Source organism: Canis lupus, chromosome 36 (assembly GCF_048164855.1).
Source record: "Canis lupus baileyi chromosome 36, mCanLup2.hap1, whole genome shotgun sequence".
Lineage (NCBI taxonomy): Eukaryota > Metazoa > Chordata > Mammalia > Carnivora > Canidae > Canis > Canis lupus.
The window spans coordinates 21,422,233-21,443,046 of NC_132873.1; the positions used below are offsets into that span (position 1 = coordinate 21,422,233).

General features: G+C 40.5%; 1 protein-coding gene across 9 annotated transcripts in view; it reads right to left on the minus strand.

The window, feature by feature from the left end:
- Positions 1 to 20,814, minus strand: part of SPATS2L (spermatogenesis associated serine rich 2 like) — a 161,225-nt gene that overhangs the window by 103,813 nt on the left and 36,598 nt on the right. For 4 of the 9 annotated variants that reach the window (XR_012024801.1, XM_072812751.1, XM_072812744.1 and 1 more), the window contains one exon: positions 17,404 to 17,464. The exons of the other annotated variants lie outside the window; for them this stretch is intronic. The gene's annotated coding sequence lies outside the window, so the exon portion shown is untranslated. The remainder of the gene's footprint in view (positions 1 to 17,403; positions 17,465 to 20,814) is intronic. 9 annotated transcript variants of the gene reach the window in all.

A 20,814-nucleotide genomic window follows, 5' to 3' on the forward strand; every position in this document is an offset into this window, starting at 1 on the left:
CCTGGGCAACCAGCTAGCAGCAGCCCCAGACAACAGCCACGTTGCTGTCCCAGCCAAACCAGTACAGATGCCACCCTCCCTGAGCCCCTGGGCTCCTGGCTAACAACAGGAGTAATAATACCTATTGATTTACTTCATAGTGATACCGTGAGGACACTCCCTCTTCCTCAGCAGGAAATGAGAGTAATAATTTCTATTTCACAGCAATGCTGTGAGTTAAAAGATAACATATGTAAACACACACAGTTTTAACACTCGGGTAGTAGGAATATAATGCTGTTAGTTTCTTTTCCTGTGATAATGCAAAATCTGTTCTCTGTGAAAATAATTGACTCAACAAAGATAGAGAAAAACCTGTGGACTTCACTTCATTTACACTAGGCTCTACCCAACTGACTTAATGAAGCAAGTCAGTGAATGTTCATTGCAAAGATTCTCATTTTCAGCAGGGATTGTCCTGGTTGTTAAAAAAGCAAGAATGAAAACACACACACTTCCTTAAAGTTAAGAAAAGAAAACAATACAGCCGAGGTTCAGCCTTCCCAGGCCAGCCAGGCTCTAACTTGGAAAGCCTCTCTCGGAAAGGGCAGCCTCACCTGGTGCTCCCTCTCCCTTACTGGGGTGCTTGGTAGCTGGCCCTTCTCTCCTCTCTGCTACTGCTGGGGATTTGCTCTCTCACCTCTCCACAGACCCCACCAAGGCTGCAAGCATTTCTTCAGACAGGGCAGAGAGGGGGAAGACACAGAACAGCTTTGGGGGAGGACCTAAGGATTGGTTGTTCACAGAAGTTAATAAAAGGCATTTCCCATAATTGAAATATAAATTCATGTATCATGAATCTAAGGAGAAATCTACAGAATCTTTTTAAAGTGACAGGGCCAGTATAAAACTTGACTGTTGTCACTGATATAAAGAAAGAGGTCAGGCATCCCCGGGTGGCTCAGCAATTGAGCATCTGCCTTCGGCCCAGGGCGTGATCCTGGGGCCCTGGGAGCAAGTTCCACGTCGGGCTCCCTGCATGGAGCCTGCTTCTCCCTCTGCCTGTGTCTCTGCCTCTCTCTCTCTCTCTCTCTCTCTCTGTCTCTCATGAATAAATAAGTAAAATCTTAAAAAAAAAAAAAAGAAAGAAAGAAAGAAAGAAAGAAAGAAAGAAAGAAAGAAAGAAAGAAAGAAAGAGGTCTATCAGCAACATAAACATGGGAAAAGTGCGCTCTGAGTGCAAACCTTGACCATCCAAGCACTGGCAAGGTCAGGATGTCACTATGCTCCCTATGCTAAGTGCTTTTCATGGACTATTTTATTTAATGCTTACCAAAAACCTGTGACATAGATCATTCTATTCTTCTGGACAGGAAACTGGGGTATTAGCTTGCTATTGCAGATTAGCACAAAGTTAGTGGCTTCGAGGAATACAAATTTATTGTCTTACAGTTCTGTAGGTCAGAAGTCCAACACGGATCTCACTGGGTTAAAACCAAGGTGTCACTAGGGCTGCATTCAACTCTGGAAGTTCCAGAGGAGGATCTGGAACTCCAGATTCTGGAGTTCATCTCTATGCTTTAGCTCCTGTCCCCGTCCATCTTCAAAGTCAGCATTGTAGCTTCTCTCCGGCCACTCTTCCACTGTCACGTCTCCTCCCCGCCCAATCTGACTTCAGCCATAATATCTGACTCCTTCACTCTTCAAGAATGAATTTTCACCCCCTTGCAGGCAATATAGCCTTTGATGAGAATGCATAATCTATTCCATTGGGAGCATTAATTGAGGTAGAACCTGTTGTTTATCTTCCACTCAAAGTTCCTTCCTCTGCTTTGTTAGCAGCTATGCAGATGGGATAGGACTGATTCGAGGCTTAGGCATTGAGCACAGAGAAATTTGTGCCAGGAAGGTACATACTGAGAACTCAACACATGAGAATTTTCATTATTATTATATTATTATTTCTACATCAGACAATAGAAGTGTTAAATTTGTATGTCAAATAAGTGATCAGCTGAGAAACACATTTTAAATGCAATTTTTAATATCCCCCATATACTTAAATTAATCCAATACTTAGGTAGAGCTATATATTTATTTTTTGTTCCTGGTTAAAATAATGGATGTCCCTGATCTAATTCCGCCTTGGTTTTTATTACTTTTCTCAATAACAAAAGCCAGGAACAAAATCAGATTTTGCTTCTAGCAGTTTAAATAGATAAAAATCAGTGTGACTGTCAAAATCCAGGTTGGTCTTGTCAGGCTGAGATGAAAACCAGGGTTACATTTGAAAAAGACGAATGTGGACACTAACAGGAAAAAGCGCCTGGTTAATCGAGTAAACAAATAGAACTTGCAAGTCCCAGATGGAATATGTATAGCATTGTAATCAGCAAAATGTCTTTTTATGGGTATTTTCCTAGAACATTCTTAAAGTTATACAGATCTTACAAGGGGAGTTGTAGCAGTAGTACAATTTGTTTTTTAACTTAAAATTTTCATTTACTGGCATTTAAAAAGTTTTATATCTTTTTTACTACAAGCCTCAGATACATGTTTGTGCCCCTTTCATGGAAGTGTAGCAATACTTTAGACTAACAAGATGATCTAGATCAAGGAGCGACAGAGCAGCGTGCCTTCCGTGGCCTGATATGAGAGTAACCAGGCAAAGTTGTGACCTTGGTTTTATATTGAACCTATTTAGTTTGGAAACCTCACTTAGATAATATATTTTAATTAGGTGGTACAGTAGCCAAAGTATTCTTGGAGTTAATTAAGCTTCAACTTCATTTCTAGTAGCAGGAGAGGGCTAGGCCTGAGACTGAAGGCCAGGCCTGAGATCCGCTAGCCTGAAACACAAATCTTCTCCAGTGGTCTGGGCTCTTACTGGACAGCAGGATTTTCTCCTTCTTCATATCCTTAGGTATTTTCTACACTACTTAAAGGTCCCCTGGCTGAAGTCATGGTCAAAACGTGCTTCTCAGGCTGGATCGACAGAGCCAGAGGCAGGGCTGTTACCCCCATCATCTATCCCCTCCTTCTTTCTTTGGTAATACAGCTTTGAACTCCTACCTGGGCACGAGACCACCTGGCATCATTCCCAGCCTCCCTTACAGCTTAGTATGTTCATGCAGCTACGTGCTGGCGGGTGGGATGTGAACAGAAGGGAGATGCACAGCTTCTAGGCTGTCCCCTTAAAAACAAAGGTGTGGTTTCCTCTTCCTCTTGCACTCTTTTGTTGGCTAAAATGTGACAATATCTTGAAATGGAAGCCATCAGGACAAGAGAGCAGAGCAACGAGGTAAGAAGATGAGTCCCCTTGACTGTGGAGCCTCTACGTCAGCCTGCACGCTGTGGACACTTTCATAGGGAGAAAGTGACCTTTACATTTTAAAGCCACTGTTGTTTTGTTTTTATCTCAGAAGCCAAATAGGTATCCTAACTAAGATCTGCTCAAAAATTTCCTTCCCTGACCTTCTTGAAATTTCCAGCATTCACATTTTTGGATTAAGAAGATTTCTGGTAATCTAAAGAACTATGTATAAATGTCCTAATGACGTAGGAAGGACGTTAGGGTTTGAAGCTGACAGCCAAGAAAGAATTCTTGAGACGTCTTTGGTGCAAAAGAGGTGGTTTTTATTAAAGTAGGGGGGAGAACCCGTGGGCAGAAGGAGCTGCACTAGGGTCACGAGGAGTGGCTGGTTCTATAGTTTCAAATTGGGAGGGGGTTGGGGAGAGCGTAAACCTCTCAGGGATTTTGGAAATAAGGTTTCCAGGATCTCAAAGGGGCTAGTTATTATTACAAAAGGTCATTTATTATTGTTTAGTAAAAAGTCAGTCATGAGACCCTTCAGATGTATATCGATGGGTCAGATGCTTGGGGGATGACTGCCAGCACGTATCTTGGAGGGCAGAGATAAAGGAAGTTTCCAAAGGAATTTTTATATGTTAAGGTAGACTTGCAGGGTCCTGGGGATCAGACTGCCTCTTGCCCTTAGCAAAGTATCAACATCAAGGCAGTTGAGCCCCTAGAGGAATGTCACTCAGCCTGTTTCAAGGACTTGTCAATGGGCTGTAGGTAGTAAGGAAATTTAATAATTTCTCTTCTGCCTTTGTTTTCCACATCACCAATACCCCGAAGAAATCAAAAGGGACAGGCAAAAAGCTGATTTTAAATTAGCATTGTTTTTTTTTAAGCTGACTAGTTTGGATAAGCACATGGAAACCATCATACAATCCTTTTATTTAGTTTCCACATCTAAAGCAGGGTGCAGAAAATTGAAGAAGACAGAGACACCATGCAGACGATTCAAAGTAAACAAAAGGAGGTATATGATGGCATTGGATTGGCTTATTCAGTTGTAAATCTAGTGGTCAACTTAATACCATGATATCACACGAGGGATGGTGATGAATTGTCTCTCCCAGTACTGAAAGAAAACCATTTTAAACTGAAGCAAGAATGCCTGGACAGTTTGTGGTGTTCTCTAAACCTATATTTTAATCCTTTGAATTAGTTATTGAGGGAAGTTGTGAAATCTTTCTCTGTAGATATTTAAAAACTGGATAGATTTTAGTCTTCCAGAAGGTCATGTTAGAGTTTTGCCCTAGAAGGTCAGGCAGGAGGAGTGAGGATGGACTAGAATGGACCTCAACAAAGTCCCTCACTCCAAGACGAGATGTCCTTCCAATGCATCTTCTCTTTCTCCCTTCCTCGCTCTTTCTAGAATGACACTAAATTACCTTGTGCTTAGCATTGAGAAGCAACAAGTTTTGTCGTTCTTTGCTTTTTTCCCCCCCAGGGCCGCATGGCTTCACCCATGTTTTTGATTCCGTTACGTGCCAAAAATTGCAAAATTTAACTGTAGGAAATCCTGTGTGTGGATGTGTGTGTGTGTGCGTGCTTTTGTGCACTCGTGATGAAGAATAGAGGGATAGAGCTAGGAAAGGAGTTTCACAAGTTAGATGAAACTGACAGCCACACCATTATTTTCAAACACACACACACACACACACACACACTTTGTGTTCTAATGCAGGGTTAAGAAATCAAGTAGTGAATTCTGGGGAAGGGCCATATAATGGCATCAGGTTCCAGGCCTCAGTCCAGATACATTTTAGGCCTTCAAGCACACAATTCAAAATCCCGTCATCAAGTTTTATGTGTTTTGCTTATACTTTTGGTGAAAAGAGTGCTCTTTTTTTAGGGAGATACGTTCAAAACAACAGAAAATCTTACTTATTAGGAGGTGATAAAAGCTGAACAAAAGTGGCGTACTTATCAGAAGGGAACTGCATATTATAGAAACACTGTGACCTCTTTCCACCTGCTGCCTACTTTCTCTCCCCCATGAGGAAGCGGCTTATCTCATAGGTGCATTTAAAAAAATCTGAGCATGCCCCATGTTAGGATCTTTCTAACAAAGAGAGTGACTTCTTAGCTGCTCCTGGTCCAGTAAGCTTTGGGTTAAGAAGGAGGGAGGTAGAAAATGTCCTATAATGTCCCATGTTGCCTATGACTGGGTCTGCTTACTGCAAGAGCAAAGTATTATCTAATCATCCTGGCTCTGATATAAAGCCACATTTTCCAGTGAGCATCTGTCAGAAATATAGCTGAGATTTTGATCTCTTACCTGACCTCTCTCTCTCCACACTGCTTGGCACACTGTACAGGATTAGCAAATAATTTTTTAAATGGAGAATAAATGGATTGGAGTGGGCCAATTTGCTGACCTCCTACAACCCCAATTAAAGTTCTGAATTTGGGGCCCTATTTTTTTCAATATTTTATTTATTTATTTTACAAAGAGAGAGAGAGAGCAGGGGGAGGGACAGAGAGAGAGGGGAAGAGAGAGAATCTCAAGCAGACTCCCTGCTGAGCACAGAGCCTGATGCAGGGCTCGATCCCAGGACCCTGAAACCATGACCTGAGCCGAAATCAAGAGTCAGATACTCAAATGACTGAGCCACCCAGGGGCCCCTGAGGCTCTCTATATTTTTTTATTGTTCATTCCATTAGTAAAAATGCTTCACATGTGGATACACAATATGTGTATACCATTTATCTGTAAATGTCTACCATGTGCCTAATACCATGTACTAATATGTTATATACTTCACAGAGAAATTTAAAATGACATGAAAAAATGTAAATATAAGTTCCAGTACATTCTTCCTGGAGTGCTCAAAATAACCCCAGTGGATTATTTTGAGCACTCCACTCTGTAGCCTGCTGGTCTAGACTTTAAGTACCGGACAAGTACTGTAGGGACCCTGTTTCACACAGCCTTGCACTCCACCATGCACTATTTAATGGCACATGCTCAGGAAGTATATGTTGAACTGAACTAGAAGGAGAAAGTGGATGAATGAGTGTTTATTGAGCTAGAAGGAAAAAGGGAAGGGTAGTCCAAGTGAGACTTCTCTTGGAACACTTTATTCCAAAAACAGACATCACAGAAATGGGATACAGGCTGGCTTTCATCAGACGCTGACTTCAGAACCAACATAATGTGAAGCAGTGGGAAATGAAGTTGGGTCTTGGAGGACAGAGAAAAGAGAGGAGCTGGCAGGTCACTCAGGCCATGAGGTCTAGGCAGAGATATCTATCTGCATTGCATTTCCTGCAGAACAAACTATGGAATGGCTAGCCTCTCTGAAGATGTGAACACCATCGTGTTTTATGTTTTATGAAGGTCAGACTAGGGTTAGGATGCATAGGAGATGGAACAATATTTGCATTTGGTTGGAGCAGCTCTGAAGAGTCTAGAATGAGACCATGAGACTCTGGCTAGAGTGATAAAGGAGATCATGGTGAAGAAACTATCAAACAAATAGCCAATTAGAAGGAATATGATCAAGTCTTGGTTACCAATAAGAAATGAAGGAAGAAAGAGAAGAAACAAAATATGCCTAGAGATGTTCCCACCATTTGGAAAATGAACAACCTTAATTGATTTCTGGACATTTTGCTCTCTCTTGATTTGCTCTGGTTCAGGAATCCGGGTGTGAGTTGGTGTTTTTTTGTTCCTGTTTAAATGCTTGAAGCTCACCCTATAACCGCAGGAGAAAATTCTGAAACAGGGAACAGGAACTAAATTTTCATGAGTCCAAGGTATTACTTTCTAAGTTTGCTGGAAGATACAGCCAAGAAATGGCACTCCGCCTTGAAGAAAAAGGAAACTCCACATTTGTGTGTATGCAGTTGACAACTGCTGGTTTCCCGCAATTAACCGAACAACGTTAGTCAACCACAAAGAGCTAGTGATAAGTTCATGACCTCTTCAGGCCCATTTTTCCTCTCTGTGAACTCCACGGTATTGTAAGCTGTGGAGGTGAGCTCTGGGGTAATTCAGACAGGTGGGTAACAAAAAGGACAGAGGATAGAATAGACAACAATTCTGGAAGAAATGGAAACCAAGCTTTTTCATCAAATAGCTAGAATGCTGTGTGGACGGGTTGTATGACAAGCCTATGTCTATGCTATTTGTTTTTTGAAACCTGTGTGACTTATTCTGAAAGCAGACTCCTAAGACAGGAAGAAATGACCAAAAATTACATAAAGCTCACTTTCCAAATAGAGTTCTGCAGAAAATACAGCTGCCATCTGGCCTTCTGGCTAACTTCACTCCTTTCTTTTTCAGCAGATATTATTTAATCCAGACCACACAGTTTGTTCGTCTAGTTGGTTCATGAAAATTTCAGAACATGAATCTGTAGCAGGAATGTTTGGCAAGTGACAGGACATTAGCTGCCTGACATCAGGGCAGTTTCCTTGTCTCTGGTTAAGTAAGTCTCTCCCAGGCTCTGTTGTGCTTGGATGCCTTCAGCTATGAAGTCAAACTGATTATCCTTGTCACCTCTCAAACATGATGTCCGCAATGCACTTGGGAGACAGGTACTGCTCTCACGTATATACTGCTGCTCTAAAATTAACTACAAAGACTTTAAAACCCAATGCTAGCTCACAGTTAACATTATGATGGTCTACTTGCATGTAAATGGACCTAGACCAAGTCACTGTACTTGGAATTTTGTGTGAAATGGGAATAAAGTTTCCCTGTCCTCATTATATAAAATACAACCTGTGCTTTAAAATTTAGCCAAGATGTATCAAAGTATGGAAAAAATAATTTGGTCTGGGTTGGCTTTTCAAACCCTGTTTAAACTAAGAAAAGAGGCATTTAAAAAAAAAAATCACATCAGTTACATAGTGGCTTTTCTCCCTTTCCAGGTTTTTCGAAAGGCACAAGTTGCTGGTCTCCATAACTGCCTACCAGTCTCCAAAGAAAGTGAGAGGGTGAGCTGAGATTTAGAGCCTATGAACTTCTGTCAGGTTCAGATAGGGAGAAGTCTTTCCAGGTCACTGGGGGGTTGGCTTCATTTCTTAGTGGCCTCACTTAGCCAGCAATGCTAAAGGCTGCAGCAGAGCCAAGTGTACCTAATCCTATAGATACTGCCATTGGGATGACCATCAGCAATAGCAGTAACCTATAAGTGAGGCAGATTAGAGAGGTAAATATATGTTCCCCAAAACCCGGCCATAAAATAATAATGAATGGAACAAAAATTCAACATCTGTTAAGAATGTTAACATTCTTATATTCTTATAGATTCTTATAGATCCTTATAGATTATATATATATATATATATATATATATATATATATATATATTCTTATATTCTTATAGAGGATGATGCTATAGTTTGAGAAAATATTTAGGTAGAACTTTACACAATTTTAGCCATAAACAAGATTCTAACAAATAATAATTCCACGATCTTTAAGGCTTTAGTAGATATTTACCACACTGCTCAGATTTTCATTTCCTATTTAAATCTAATTGATACCAAGTTTGTCATTGATTTGCATAATTCCATTTCCTTCACTATTTCTTATTCAGAGTATGACATCATGGAGTCAGAGAATGGAAACTGTTTCTATACTTTGGGAGGAAAAAAAAGCAATGTTTGTGATAACCCAATTTTTTTCCCTCCTTCTAAGCTAAACACTTATAATTCTTAACACATGTTTTTTCTTGGAACCATTTTTACTTCTGGCTTTATGTAAAATGTGAGAATTTTCTATCTCAGAAAATGGCACCAGTTCATCTCTTATCATGTCCCCATTGTATGTTCATTGCCAGTGAGACAATCTGTTTAGAACTATCATTATTATTACTATAAATAGACCTGGAAAATGTGTTTTTCTGCATGTTTCATCATTTTCAGTTTCAGAACTGTGTTATTTAAGCCCTGATCAGAAGGTTAACACATGAAAATATCTAATGAACCTGGCTTTCTCATATGGAATTCAAATATACTTTGTAGCTACAAATAATACCCATTTGCCAAGAGTGTACTGACTTACTATACATAAGGAGTGCAAAACACAGACGTAAAAATACTATTAGTGTTGGGATTAGGCCTGTTATTGAAAAGATATATTTCATGAATTTTATTAATTTTTTAATTAATAGTTACATAGCTATTTCCTAGTCAAGTTGTAAAATCTTAACATTCAGGTTTTTAAGTATGTTTTATGGACACACACAACATTCTCAATCTCTAAAGCTCTCAAAATAAGGCCCAGTTATCTAATTTTCACCGTCTAGGCATAAGGATCTTATAAGATAGCAAAATATTGAGGTGAGAGATGGTTTGAGAGTCTGTGAATTGTACTGTTTCTTAATCATCTGCAAACAGGTTTGCTCCACTATTTAAAAAGGCAGAGATGTGTGCACGTGTGTGAATATACAAAAACATAATGCATAAAAATACTGACACACACAATGGAATATGGAATGGAAGGAGAACTAAATTCAGAATTTAAATTTGCAGTTTTTAGTTCTGCTTCTAGCAGCTCAAATATTTCAAGTTCTCTGAGTCTGTCTCACCATTTGTAAAGCAGCTGAAGAACAAATGTGTGTGTGGAAATCTTTTGTAAACAGTAAGACAAAAAGCGCTAAACATACACAAGGGTTGTGTATGAGTATGGTCACTATAGCCTGACTCAATCCACCAAATGAAAGCAGTTTTCCTTGACTCTCTCAAAGGTAGCTAGATCAGGAAGAAAGAAAGAAAAAGAAAGAAAGAAAGAAAGAAAGAAAGAAAGAAAGAAAGAAAGAAAGAAAGAAAGAAAGAGAGAGAAACTAACTTGTAAATTAAGACAAAGAAAGTAAATGGAATAAAAAGGAATCATGCCACATTAAAGAAAATACTGGGGAGTCCACTTGGTCCTCCCCAGCAGTGATCTCTGGGGCCAGGCTCAATTGTGCCTATTACACAGTTTCTTCTTCCACTTTTTTCTATAGAAACCACGCATTTTCCAGAACAGCCAAGTTTTTCCACAGGCAGTTTCCATGGCAGTGCTTGAAGTGGCCTGACACTGAGGGGGATGGGAGGGAGACGGGTGGAAGGGCAAAGAGGAGAAATGAAAGGGATCCTGAAAGGGGAGAGAGAAGGAGGAAGGGCGGCCTTTTATGTCCACTGGAAACTTGTTTGTCAAGTTCTTGTAAATCAGAGATTGTACGTATATCCAACCGTACTTTACTACAATTTTTTAAAAAGTCATTCAGAGTTGACATTTCCTAAATGTCATGTTTAGCTACAAAACACAACCCTGGCAAGACGTCAAAGGTACTGCCTTTGTTGCTAAAATCTGGTTTGTTCAGTCATAGCAAATAACTAACAAACTCAATTGAAAAGCATTTTCTTGTGTATCCCAGAAATCACTTTAAAATACATTTAAAGCTACTTGTATTTTCTACAAACTTTCCCTCAAAATGGGAAGAAAGGATATTAACAAGAATCCTTGGTGGGACACCTTGGGTGGGTCTATGGTTGAAGTCTGCCTTTGGCTCAGGGTGTGAACCTGGGGTCCTGGGATCGAGTCCCACATCGGGCTCCTCGCGGGGAGCCTGCTTCTCCCTCAGCCTGTGTCTCTCTGCCTCTCACGCAGTGTCTCTCATGAATAAATAAATAAAATCTTAACAAAACAAAACAAGAATCCTTGTCAATAATTAGCCTCCCACTTTGGTGAGGCCTCCAGAGGCAGGAGACCAAAGCACGTAAGCAAGATGGAAATGGCCAAATGTGGCTCATTACTAGAGCAGGTTACACTGCAGAAACCTGCGGCTCCTTTTTAAGGGTCACGAGGCCAAGGCTAAAGTCATCTCCTTGCACAAAGGTGAGGAACATCAACATTCTTTTCTACTAAAGCACAAAGAGCCTTCACTAAAATTCGTGGTCTTGCCTAATGCATCTTTTCTTCTTTGGGATAAAAAACAGGGTCTGAGCTAATGATTCACATTGTTAAAATTATGGACACGGGCAAAGAATTACTCATGGTTAGCTAAGCTTAGATTTGTTCCAACATGCCTTCCTGAAGCGACTCCTCTCAAAAACAAACTCACTAGGCAAATGTTTAACTTCATTAAGCCTGTACTGACATCAAGAGGGTAGATTTCCGATGGACTGGGCCACACAAAGTGTGGGTCAGGCTTCTCTACCGAAGCCCTGCTTGGATATTTAGGGGATGGATGTCCTCTTCTCACTAAAAAGAGGAGCAGAGTTCAGACAAGAAAATGTAAAAGCTGTAGTTTCCTACAATAGTGTGATGTATTTCTGGTTTAGGCTATAGCACAGTACTTGTAAAAGTCATTGCTTCCATAAGAGCTGATGATGTGTTTATTTCTCAAGAAATGTGTCTGATTAGCAAACACTTTCAGAATTATTTTTGTGGAGATAAACTAAGTCTGGTGTGTGTGTGTGTGTGTGTGCGCACGCGCACACACGTGCAGCAATAGGGGAAATGGCAAGACAGAAGGTGTTTAGATTTAAAATCTGAACATTTAGGGTATCCCAACAACTGGGGGGAGGGGGTGGTAAAGGGTTGGAAGTGATTGAGGAAATCAAGGACCACAGCCATGTGCTCTCGTTTTCCCTTCGGGGGTAGTGACTTCCTGTAAAAAATGAGAGGTTTATTTTCATAACAGCAGTGAGGAATCGCTAGGCAGATGTGTGTGGGTTGGTTCTGGCCCTCGATTAGCACACAGGAATGATACTGCCTTTACGTTTCACCAGATAAATCCATTGAAGCACATACAAGGGGCCTCCACTTGAGTTGCACAAGTAGGATCCCAAATTTCATTGCAGTGATCCTGCCATTTGAGGAACATTTAAATGGGGCCAAATTTCTATTGACAGAACCATTCTCAGATGTGGTTCACGAATTACGTGAACCTTTTCTTCCCCTCTTCTGCTCCTCTAGGTTGAAAACTCTGAAATCAAGGTATTCGGAAAATGTTTCTGCGTCTTGATCAAGGAGGAGGTCGTGATAGTCACCAGATGTAATTGTTACGGCGAAGTGGAGGATATGACCACAATTCCCTTCAGCAAACCAAGGTGCTCCCAAGCCTTTTAAAGCATGTAGATGCTCTTGTCAAAGTAGCTGCACTTTCTGACAGCTAAAATCGGAATGTGGTTTTGAGCACACTGGAAAAAGCTCACTGTGCGTCTATGTTTGTGCATCAGTGTGGGTGTCTCCCTTCCCTCGCTTTTTCAGTTTCTTCCTCCTAGAAGCTGGTTTTTGTGCCGTGAATCCTCTTGGAATGTAGCTCTTATCACCACCTAGAGGAATTCATTACCCTTTCGCCCTCACTGCTCCCCAGGCCCAAGAGACTAAGGAACAAGAGAGCAATTGTCTGGGGAGCTGCCCCCTGAATTCAGGTGTGCTGGCACGGGGGTACCCATGGCCTGCCGATCTTGCCTATCATCAGGAAGGGGGAGAAATTAATCATGCTTCCCCCTCCAAGGAGTCGGAGGAAAAGTGCCTTCAGGGACGGAGGCTGAGGCCCCCTGCCATTAAATCCAGCTATTCTAAAGCCAAGGGTTAAAAAAAAAAAAAAAAAAAAGGGCAGCAGGTTCACAAGAGCATTCCATAGCCGCATCTGCACCAGGCCAGAGCAACTGATCAATAGACTGGCGGAGAAACTGGTTAAACCAGTTATTTGGGATGATGTTTAAGAGAGAAACACTGCTTGTTTGCCTTTATTTTTTGTTTAGCTTCTGCTGGTTATATAGTGGCTTCAAAATCAAAAGGGTTTGTATTTAATAGACAGCTTGCAAAACTCATCTTATGTCTTTAAGTGTATGCCCTTTTCCATCGTCCTTAAATTGCCAGTTTTGCTCACACAAGGACACAAACTCAGAATACAAATGCAGCTGCTTCTCCTTTGGCTATTAACCATGAGGCACTGTCTCATTGGTGGGGCGCTAACAAAACCCAAGAGGTGGGACACAGAAAGACATCATCAGTCTCTGGTTCTTTCTTCAAGCACATACACATAAAACTTGAGATGTACCCAAACTGGAAAGGTGGCCAAAGAGACTGGAGAAGAGATATAACAACATTCTCAGAATCCATTAAAGGATCGTAGGAAACAACCATTAATTGAACAATACTGAACCAGATCCACCCTCTTAAAGAACTATGTCAAGAGGCAGAGATTTACCACCGGGCCCTTCAGATATTTCTAGAATCCAGCACTTTCTGAATGAAGTCCACGGGGCTATCTCACGCTGAAGTCGACATTACCATTAGCTACGTTTTCTCAAGGCTGAACGGTAGTTGTAGTAAAGCAAAAACTCAATTTATAATCTCTCACTGGAGGAATGGGGGAGGGGGAAATGCCAAAATTTTTGGTCTCACCTTTCAGTTTAAGGTATGTAAATCAGTCATCAATTCTGAATACACTATTAGTGACTCCCTTCAGTAACAATTATGCATGTCAGTACCCAGGAATAATGTAGTATCAACTAAAATACATCAGGTGGTGGAAAAATTATACTGACAGGCTAATATATTTATTTGTTAATGGAGAATTTTAGTCCTTGGCAAAATAGAATATGCACCATTCACTTAACTTTAATTTCTCGGGGTTTTGAAAAGCGTCTTGCCTTGAAATATTTTTACTGCAAACATGCTGTAGTCACAAAAATCCACTGCCGTACGTTAACACTAAACACACGTTTGTTTTCCTGCATCCCTGATATGTGCACACATGTGGGAAAGCCTTCTGCTGCTGGTTTATGCATTTAAAAAACACAAGCACTGAGAGAGAGGTTCAGCACTTCCTCCCTGCAAGTGCTCAGCTACAGAAGAACACGCAAATCCGCCTCTCCCTCAAGAGTTCTCATTGATTTCCATCCATTGATTTCAGAGTGGTGCATTTCATTTTCAGAACACTTTCATAAACATGACTGTGAGGTTAATTTTTGGTGATAACACAAAACCTGAATTTGTTATTTGGAAAGTTCTTGGTAGTGACTGGACATATGGTGTGTTCCTTGCTGGGGGTAATGCACACATCAGTACTGAGAGATTTCCTTAACCCATTCTCTGTAGCTGAAGGTCAAGATCCCCAATACCCTAATTATAATTATAATTATAATTATAATTAATCATAATAAACTACAGTCATCCCTGGTCAGTCGCTACTCACTGGGCTTTAGATCCATATTAGAGCCTCGTACTAAGAGAGATGAAGTTTTGTACAACATATGGAAAGGGGGAGGGTACTGACATCCAGGAGGTAGGTAACAGATACGCTGATGTCTGCTTCTTTCCAAAACCTGCTAGTATTGTGAGAAAGAAACAAACAAAAAAAAAAAACTGCAAAAGCCCAAAAGGACAACAAATGGGTGAGGAGACACAAGTGGCTGAGATGTGACACAAAAGTTTGGGAAGATGGAAGGCAAAGTGAAGAGCAGAATGGACTCTGCAGAGGTGGTCCGAGCTCAAGGACCCCGAGATAAGAATGTCCAGGAGAAGCCAGCCAGCTGGGGACCCCAAATGGCTGGCTTCTCCAACCCCAAGAAGGTTCAGGAGGATAAGAGATCCACCCCACTCAGAGTAGCCAGGCAACCACCCTCCCCAGCCCTCGGGACATGGGTTTATTCTCTAGAAAAATGGAATCCAAGGAGCAGGAGGCTTCAGGTATGATGGAGGGCTGTCTGTGGCACCAGGCTGGAAACAAGGGCCTTAGGAGGAAGTCGAGGCACTCACAGTGAGACCTCCAGCCGTTCTCCAACTCACCAGCTTAGGAGGGTGGCTACTCTGAGAACTCCAGCAAGAGATGTGGCTTCAATTCATGGAAAAGAGAGTGACAATAGGAAGATCTACAAATGTTGACATTTGGGGAGGGAGTAGGTGGCTTCTAACAAACTGAATCTGCAGAAGGGAGTTCCTATCCTCCAGTGGTTGGGTGAGACCAGCAACTGCCCCTTCAGAGGGCCATATATAGGTGGTAGTGAGAAAGGGAATTTATATGGCTTATGGCAAGAGGAAGGAGAGACTTTGAGGATAACCAATAGTTATCCGGTGGTTACAGTCATTATTCCCCCTGACCTGGGTATCAGGAACCCTCGGCTTTAGGTCCTGCAATTGTCACTGACTCATCAACGTGACCTCTGAGTCACTTTTTCTTTCTAGGCTTCAGTCTCCAGTCCTTGGGTCCTGTTATTTTCAGATGCTCACTCTTCCCAGCAGGTCTCTGATGACAAACAGAAAGAATGTCAGGGGTCTTTAACGTGGTGCCATCTGCAGCCTGAAGTTTCGATGACTTCTTGAAATCCTTGCTGCTCCCACGGCAGATGGCTGCCATTCTTAGATGTGATGCAATGACACCATCCTTCCAGAGAGGCTGTTTTCAACAAACCTGCGTCCTAAGTAAGTAGAGGACAGAGCACCTACAAAATGCCAATATCAACTCTCCATTTTTCATATGACAAAGTAAAAGCATCATCAGGTGGAGCCAACCCAAACTCAACTTCTTCATTCTCACACTTTTTTTTTTTCTGAATGAAATGCCAGAAAAGAGAAAAAAGCGAAAAACTCAACTCCCCTCCCTCTTTTCAAGAGTCCTCTCTGAAAACAGAACAATAGTTAACATTTACTAAATACTCAGATAGGTCTGAGGCCCTGGCTAGAAGCTTCACTTGCCTTTTCTCATGAGATTCTGATGTACCCCCACTTTACAAATGAGGAAGTCGAAGCTCCAAGAGTTTGAGTGATCTACTGGCACATGTGGGGGGGCCAGGGTCAGAGCTAGATCTGCCTCTAACTGAACCCATACGCTGGTCCCAGATAGCCAGTCTCCCAGCAGGCGAGCCTTCTGCAGTCCACTCTCCAATGACATTTCCTGTGGCTTCAAAGGATTGACATGATCAGCCCTTCTGCTGAAAAGCTACAAGGCACTCTGAAAAATCAATACTGGCTTCTGCAAGAAGCAGCCTTGCCCAAAGCTAATTGAAAGCCATCTGAACATTTTCAGAACTGTGGCCATAATCATCTGTCTTGTTGCATACCATGTCCCAACATGCAACTGCAGTAAATCACTTGAAAATCACTTCTGCATGTTCACTCATACAAAACAGAAGCCCACAATATTTTTTTGTCATTGCCCTGTAGCTCCTCCATCTAAACTCAGAGCACTGGTATTATGGTAACATAATAGGCAGCTTGCTGACATTACTGTTTTAAAGTACCACTTTTTCAGGGTTTATCACAAGTCATTTTAAATTCCATTTAGCTCTAACTAGTTATACAACTTTATGTTTGGAAACAATGTCCTCTGCTGCATCAACAAGCTATACTGGAAAATACAGTTGTTTGGGGTTTAAAAACATTTTTCAGCAAACTGATTCTACCCTTTCAGAGGGCCAAATAGAGGAAGGTAATGAAAGTGGGAAATTGTATGGCTTATTGCAAGACATTAATCTGAAAAATTAAAGACAGATATTTTGATATCTAATCTGGATTAATGGTGTGGCCTTGAGACTTCAATTTCATTCACCATAAATGAATTCAGAGACCAAATCATTGTGTACTGTAACTTTGCAAACCAAGTTTACCTCATTACTGGAGACTATATAATAAATCGGAGAAGAAACTGGCAAACTTGGTAGGGTAGATATTTGTGCCACCAGCATCTATCCACATTCCGGTATCTAACCACTCCCACAGCTGCTCTATTCTGCTTTAGAGGACTCAGTAAAGCTACATCCAGAAGGGGTCTGGGGGTGAGATAATATGACCCAGGATGAACCCATCAGCATATCATCATTCTAAGTGCCTCAGTCATGGCTTTGATGCAACCTCAATGGGCAATCGGGCCAAAGAGAAGCAAATCTGGAACTTTGAGTTATTAGAAAACTCAGACTTTCTCTTTGCTAGGTTTGCATGAAGACAGTGGTGGGACTAAAGCTGCCTTAGCCATCTTGTGAACATGTGGAGCTCAGAGAAGAGCTAACATAGAGGAATGTAGAGGAAGCAGAGTCAAGGAATGCACAGCCCAGGCAACTGTTGCTGTAGAGGTTTCCTGGAAGTCCTGTCTAAAGATTTCTCTGTTGGCCACCCCTACCTGCAGGAGGCAGTCTTCTGGCTGGGCACACTGGCTCCTTGAATAAAGTCAGGTTGTATAACTAAGGAAGGAAGAAAGAATGGGTATTGAGTGAGCAGTTTCCAGTCTCTTCTGTGGCCTGTTTAGGTTGGGGTTTCTTGCTTACTACAGAAAACAGATACCTTGTATAGGTTAAGGAGATGTTACATATTTCAGAGTCTACAAATTAGATATCAAACTAAAACACCCAAGTAAAATCTCTGATTTGTAAATCTTTCATTAGATTAACCTGATTTTTCTTTTACAGTAGATTCATCTGAAATTGTTACTCAATTTTAAAATATGCTATCTACAATTAAAAATGCAGAATTGGCAAGCATGTGTAGCAGGCGAATTTTTCATATTCAACGTAGATGCTGAAAGAAAATGCTGCTAAAAATGTTAAATATCCTAATTTCTTCTTAAATTGTAGGGATAAATCATACTACATATTCATGAGTCCACTGTCTCAAGGCAGGAATTCTTCTGTTTCAAATTATGCCTTAGACTTCTATGGGTTAGGTTAGAAATGATAACAAATGTACGAATGTTTGAATTGACATTTAGTTCCCAGGGGATAGCTTTTAAAACTGGAGAATAATGGAAGTAGCTGCTTAAGAATTTTTTTTCACTAGTCACAAAAACACATCATACATTAGAGGATATAGAGAATGCCAGAATGAGATTCTCTCTGAAATAATGTCGTGTGGCATGAGAAAAGGAAGATAAACAAGAAAACAATGGTTTATTGCACCAGGAGAGATAAGAAGGAGGAAGAAGCACAGGGCTGGATTGTTAACAGAAGCCCTGCCTTCACTCTTGAGTTATGTAGACAACAATAAACGGCCTTTGTAGATCATTTTCATACAATCTCAGAGCTGAAAGGAAGCTTGAAAACCACCAAAGTCAGCCCACTCGCTGTACAGAGAAAACCTTGGACCTAAAAAGACTGGGTCATGCCTCTAGTGTTTTACAACAAGTTTATGCCAGAGCTAGAGTTAAAACACGGGTTTCCTAACTCATGGCACAACACTCTGCACTAACTTCCATTTCAGAAGATAGAGGATGAGGAAGCTTGTCTGCCAGAGGTGTACTGTAATCTACCTCTCTGATGACTGTGGACTCCTTCTGAAACTATACTTTTAAAGGCAGGAGAAAATTATTAGAATATTATGACATCTGTCAAGAGTGACTGATGAGTAAAATCATATGACATCGCCCCTCCCTGTGCTAAACTGGGCCCAGAAGGTGTGGGCAGACAGAGGCCTCCATGATACCAAAGGCCGAGACTGAAAGGTCATGAGGGTTTAACAGCTGGTTTGAATTTTATTTGCTAAGGAAGTGAGTTCTTTGCCACCGTCTGCTTCAACCGCTACCCACCTATTGCCAAAGTTCCCCTGGAACACAGAGCAGTTCTTGGCTGTGTGATCCTCACCATAAGCTTTCCCCCAAAAGTTCAAAACTAGAGTAACCATCGAATAATGGAAAAACTAGCTCTTTTGAAAGCTTCTCTTCAAAACAGCAGAAAAAAGACACCAGGGATAAACCTGCAGAGTAGGTTAGTGTACTACAAATAATAAGGTGAATCCTTATTAATATGCTTTCACCAGTTGGCAGCTTGTAAATATGAGAAATGCAAGAGTCTCTAACTCAGCAGTTTCTCTGTGTAAACCTAGAAAGTATAGACCTGGGGTTTGGAAGTAGGAAGAAACCCCACACTTGGTCTACAAAGTTGAGTTCCTTCATTTTGCAGAGATTAGGGAAAAAAAGCTCATAATCTCTGCTAAATCAGGTGCATGAAACAGTGATCACTGTTCTCAAATCAAGGCACACATGTTCAGCTGAAATATGTTTACAAATATATTCAGCTGAAACACAACACATGAGGTCTCTAGTTATCCAGAATCAGTCATTTTCATATGGTTTGGCTCACATACTTTCCTTTCTTCAATTAAAAATAAACTTTGTTGGTTCTTTCTTGTTGTAAAAGCAGTATGTGTTTAGAGTAGGAAAATTAAAGACCCAGATAAACAAAAAAGAACATTTTAAATACCCATGATCATACATACCACCCAGAGAACCACTTTCAAAACCCTTAAATATATTTCCAGGTTTTCTTAGAAAATAAGTATATTTTCTAAGAATACATCCATACATTAACAAAAATGTGATCACATTGTACATCCTTATTTTTCTAGAACATGATTTCATCACCTAACATAGAATGAACTTCTTCTTTATCAACATTTATCTACAAGATCATCTATAGGAGCTGAACAGTGTATTTCACTCTTGTACTAGACATAGTATTTGTAACTAATCTGTTTTGTACATTTCTTATGTACCCTATTGTAAATAATGGATTTAATAATGAAAAATGCAGGATTGGCAAGTATGTCTAGCAGTAGTAAGTACTTTGCTAAATATCTTTGTGGCTAAAACCTTTGCATGTATCCTTAGTTTATCTTCTCAGCACAAATGCCTAGAGATAAAAGTTCTGTGATGAAAGTCCATGGAGCATGTGACTCTTGATCTTAGGGCTATGAGTTCAAGCCCTGAGTGCGGTGTAGAGTCTACTTAAAATAAAATAAAATTTTTAAATAAAGGATTAAAAAATACATATTGTCAAACTACCCTCTACAAAGGGACTCACACGGTTCTATTTACTTGAGTTATATGCATTTCAAATGCTATGGTCAGTTCAGCACTTCAGAAAGAGGAACTACAGGCATGTTTGGGTTGGCCAAATGTGATAGATGTGCTTATACCTATAATTCTGATGAATGTTAACTATAGACACTTTAATCAATCAGATAATTTTATACTAGGAGCTCCCTATTTATATACCTCTAGCCAGGATTAACTTCTATATTTCATTTTGACTCTTTCTTTAGGATTTGATGTCTTTTTCCCCTTCCCTGTGCTAAGTAGTCTTTTTATACACTTAACACCATTCTTAAAGCAATTCTAGACAGTCCCTGGCAACATTCTTGTAGTGCTCTGATTACATGCATCAGCTAAAAAATCTATCCTCCAAGTTATGCTCCCAATTAGATGCCAGAACCAGTTTGCAGTTTGACATTTTAATGAAATGATAGAAATGACATTTGAAGTTCCCGCAAAATCAACAAGTACCTGTAAGACTAAAGACAGGAAATGGAATGTGTTGTCAGACCACACGTTTTCTTTTACATTTTTTTTATTCCTTTTTATTCCACCTGATTCCAAAAAGGACTTAAAGCCGCTTTTCTTTTTAAACATGTTTTCTAAATTGGACATTTTCACATCATTGAGGCTGCCAACTTCTTTCCTAACATAAGGATATTCTTCTATCATAACTGCTTGCTATATTTGGAGACTGAATGACAAGGATATTGTTCTTATCCAGAAAAG